Genomic DNA, 5,000 nt, shown 5'->3' with positions numbered 1-5,000 from the left:
TCCATGTGTCAGTGAGGTTTAGGGGACATTGCCTCCATCCTTGAATGGGCACATGTCTTGATGACGACGACGACGATGATGATGATGATGATGATATATATATATATGGGGTTCTGGCACTACCAGGTCTGCTGGCACTAGCAGGTCTTGTGTGTCCCTGTGTCATTGAGGTATAGGGCACCTTGCCTCGTCTATCTCGGTGTGTGTCTTGTCTGTTTCCCAGTCTGTTTCTCTGTTTCACACATTCCGTTCTCATCATTTTTGTTTTTGTTTTTGGGTTCTCTCTCGCTGTCTCTTGGTTTTGTTTACATGTCTGTTTTTGTGAGTCTCGGTCTGTGGTATGTCTCACACTCCCTCTCTCAGTATATGTGTGTCTTTGTCACTGTCTCTGCCTGTCTCCCTTCGATCTCTCTCCATCTCAACATTTTGGAGGTAAGTCATATAGACCTCTGTCACCATTATCTATCTATCTGTCTGTGTGTGTCTCTCTCTGTCTCACTGTCTATCTCTGTCTAGATAGACAGACAGATTTGTATGCAGTGTTTATATCTGTGTCAGTGTGCGCGCGTATGTTGAATCGCGAGGTGAGACAAGTCTAATCTTCGCCTGTAAGAAGCCTTCCCTCCCTCGCCCCCCCCCTCCCCCCCCACCCCCCCGCCCCGGGACCTCTTTCAAGGCTTTGTCTCATTGGTTGCAATAAGCAAGGGGGAAAAAAAAAAGCGGCGAAGATGGTGCAAGGTTCGTGCCTCGAACAGACCGCGGCGTTTTGTCAGGCCGACAGGCACCGATATATTGACACAGTGGTTGTTCGGTTCGATTCGACATCTGGGGAGTCAAAAGAGTGGAATGTCACTGATTTTTGCCGGTGAGCAAAAACGGGAGCTTACGTCACTCTCTCTTCGCTGAAAAAAAAAGGAACGGTAGTTGGTGGCAGGGGCTGGGGGAAGGGGGCGTGGGGGTAGAGAGAGAGGGTGGTGCTGAGAGACGGGTGGGAAGGGCGTTTTCGGGTAGGAAGGAAAGACTGGAGCAAAAGGGGAATATATATATATATAGATAGATAGATAGATAGATAGATAGATAGATAACACACACACACACACACACACACACACACACACACACACACACACACACACACACACACAGAGCAGCGGAAAATGGACAGGTGAACTTTGGTTGTGTTGAATCGTGTCAATATATCCAGTCGCTGCATCTTCGGATGTTATATAGTGGTATCAGCATTGATAGGCGCCTCAGGTGAGCATGATCACGAAGAGGATGAAGTTAGTCAGGGAGATCTCCACTGGACAGGAAGTAGGATAACATAAGTTAAGGACATCTGCTCTAGGTAGGAAGAGGACGAAGGAGGTTCGGGAGATCACCACAAAGCAGGAAGAGGATGAAGTAACTGTAAGTTGGGGAGAAGTGGATGAAGTAAGTTAGGGAGATCTACACAAGGCAAAAAAAGGATGAAGTAACTGTAAGTTGGGGAGAAGTGGAAAAGCAGGAAGAGGATGAAGTAGCTGGAAGTTAGGGAGGAGTGGATAACGGGAGTTAGGGAGATCACCACAAAGCAGGAAGAGGATGAAGTAACTAAGTTGCGGAGAAGTGGGTGAAGTAAGTTAGGGAGATCTCCACAAAGCAGGAAGAGGATGAAGTTGCTGGAAGTTAGGGAGGAGTGGATAACGGGAGTTAGGGAGATCTCCACAAGGCAGGAAGAGGATGAAGTAACTAAGTTGCGGAGAAGTGGGTGAAGTAAGTTAGGAAGATCACCACAAAGCAGGAAGAGGATGAAGAAACTGTAAGTTGGGGAGTAGTGGATGAAGTAAGTTAGGGAGATCTCCACAAAGCAGGAAGAGGATGAAGTAACAGTAAGTTGGGGAGTAGTGGATGAAGTAAGTTAGGGAGATCTCCACAAAGCAGGAAGAGGATGAAGAAACTGTAAGTTGGGGAGTAGTGGATGAAGTAAGTTAGGGAGATCACCACAAAGCAGGAAGAGGATGAAGTGACTGTAAGTTGGGGAGAAGTGGATGAAGTAAGTTAGGGAGATCACCACAAAGCAGGAAGAGGATGAAGTAGCTGGAAGTTAGGGAGGAGCGGATAACGGGAGTTAGGGAGATCTCCACAAGGCAGGAAGAGGATGAAGTAACTAAGTTGGGGAGAAGTGGGTGAAGTAAGGTAGGGAGATCTCCACAAGGCATGGAGAGGATGAAGTAACTAAGTTGGGGAGAAGTGGATGGAGTAAGTTAGGGAGATCACCACTAAGCAGGAAGAGGATGAAGTAACTGTAAGTTGCGGAGAAGTGGGTGAAGTAAGTTAGGGAGATCACCACAAAGCAGGAAGAGGATGAAGTTGCTGGAAGTTAGGGAGGAGTGGATAACGGGAGTTAGGGAGATCTCCACAAGGCAGGAAGAGGATGAAGTTGCTGGAAGTTAGGGAGGAGTGGATAACGGGAGTTAGGGAGATCTCCATAAGGTATGGAGAGGATGAAGTAACTAAGTTAGGGAGAAGTGGGTGAAGGAGGTTAGGGAGAAGAGGATGAAGGAAGTTAGGGAGATCTCCACAAGGCATGAAGAGGATGAAGGAAGTTAGGGAGATCTCCACAAGGCATGAAGAGGATGAAGGAAGTTAGGGAGATCTCCACAAGGCATGAAGAGGATGAAGGAAGTTAGGGAGATCTCCACAAGGCATGAAGAGGATGAAGGAAGTTAGGGAGATCTCCACAAGGCATGAAGAGGATGAAGTAAGTTTGGGAGGTACCTCCACGTAATCCCATTCGTGCTCAGTGGAGATCTCCCTAACAATCTAACCCTTATTCGTGCACTGTGAGTGACACATGTGTAAGGCCGCGTCCAGATATCCCCGCCGCTGTCTGTTTTTAGCTGTCTTCGATCCCTGTGACAAGCACGGCAGAAATCCCCAGCAAAAACCGTACAGGGCCTTTATAAAAAAAAAAAGAGAAAAAAAAGAGGCCATTATTCCCACCAACACAACACTCTGTCCCCGCCACATTACCAACACAACGAATCACCAGCTCATTTCCCCCACCGCTCATCACTGATACGCTCAGTTAGTATGCAGGTCAATGTCACCACTAAGGTACAGTAACATGTACAGGGGTCAAGTGTGCACGGACAGAGGGAAGTGAAGCTCACAAGCACGTACGCAAGGAGAGGCTGAACTGGCATGATTCATCGATGAGCATGCAGACAGACAGACAGACAGACAGATAGACAGACGAGCCATGAGGTGCCTGATGAGTGATGAGGACGGCAGTACAGGGAGGCAGACGGGAAGCGGGGGGTCAGAGCGGCAGATAAAGGATGCTGTGTTTGGTGTGTGTGTGTGTGTGTGTGTGTGTGTTGCTTGCTCATCGGGAACAGTCTCTGGATTGAGGAAACGCCGTTGTGCTGTAGCGAGATAGAGACACACATAAAAAAAAAGAAAAAAAAGAAAGAAAAAAAAGAGAGAGAGATACTATAATATACAGCTGTTGTGTGTGTGTGTGTGTGTGTGTGTGTGTGTGTGTGTGTGTGTGTTTCCCTTCCTCACTCTCCTCCTCCTCTCTCTCTCTCTCTCTCAAAAGAATTATACAGAGAGATATATATTGATACTACAGCTGTTTTTTTTTTTCTCTCTCTCTCTCATGAGAATTATACCAAGAAGGATATATCGATACTACAGCTGTTCTCTCTCTCTCTCTGTCTGTCTCTCTGTCTCTCTCTCTCTCATGGGAATTATACAGAGATATATCGATACTTCAGTTATAGAATATACAAATGTTGTATCTCTCTCTGTGTTTCTCTTGCATGGGAATTATACGGAATAAGATATGTCGATACTAAGTAGAATATATACAACTGTTGTCTCTCTCTCTCTTTCTCTCTCTCTCTCTCTCTCTCTCTCTCTCTCACTCACACACAGAGGAATTATACCGAGAGAAATAATGTATATCGATACAATATAGAATATATACAGCTGTTCTCTCTCCGTCTCTCTCTATTTCATGGGAATTATACCGAGAGAAATATATACGGCTGTTCTCTCTCTCTCTTTTGAGAATTATACCGAGAGATATATATCGATACTACAGCTGTTTCTCTCTCTGTCTCTCTCTCTACCTCACATGGGAGTTAAACCGAGAGAGAGATATCGATACTAGCTGTATCTGTCAGCTGTTGTCTGCCTGTGTCTGTGTCTGTCTGTCTGTCTGTGTCTGTCTGTCTGTCTCTCTCTCTATATATATACACCTCACATGGGAATTATACAGAAGCACGTGCTGATGACACCACACAGACCGCAGCCAGGACCTCAGCTGACACCATGCCGTCACACTCTCCCTGTCCTGCCCGCCACCATTCTTCCTGTCCTTCTGCTTCCTTCCGCGCCCGTTGCTGTCTGTCTGTCAGGGTTCTGATGGGGTCTGGTGGGGTCAAGGATCGTCGTGCGGATATCTGTGGTGGGGCTGTGATGGTTGAGGTCTGCCTTCCGCTGCTCCGTCTGGACTGTGGGCTCAGGACTCGGTTTAATTGTCGTGAAACCCCTCACAGGGAATTGTGGACACGAAAACTCAACACAGCTAACAGACAAGAGTCAATGAAATATGGGTATAATATATGCACGTTGAATTAGGATTTTGCTCAAGGACTGTTCAGTTGTGAACTTGAAAGCATTCATACACATATATACATACATACATACATACATGTATACATACATATATATGTACATACATGCATACTTACACACACACACACACACACACACGCGCGCGCGCGCGCGCGCGATAAGTCGGGAATGAACAATCACAAGCAGAGTGAGTGTGGACCCGGTAGTCCTGTTTCCGTTGATGAGCAGTGATCAGGCAGGCATTGCCGAATGGTGATGGATAGGCACTTTGCCTTGGCCACCAACCAACCAACCAAACCAACCGACGACCTTGACCTTTACAGCCTGAGTGAGGCTCGTCAGTGGTGCTTTGAAGACCCACCCACATCGCC

General features: G+C 46.9%; 1 protein-coding gene across 1 annotated transcript in view; it reads left to right on the top strand.

The window, feature by feature from the left end:
- The window catches only part of LOC143275075 (homeobox protein cut-like 1), a 136,415-nt gene that overhangs the window by 18,122 nt on the left and 113,293 nt on the right, over positions 1-5,000 (top strand). The gene's annotated exons all lie outside the window — the stretch shown is intronic.

This window comes from Babylonia areolata, chromosome 29 (genome assembly GCF_041734735.1).
Source record: "Babylonia areolata isolate BAREFJ2019XMU chromosome 29, ASM4173473v1, whole genome shotgun sequence".
NCBI lineage: Eukaryota > Metazoa > Mollusca > Gastropoda > Neogastropoda > Buccinidae > Babylonia > Babylonia areolata.
Note: the sequence above shows the minus strand (reverse complement) of the source record. Positions and strands in the feature narration are given on the sequence as shown.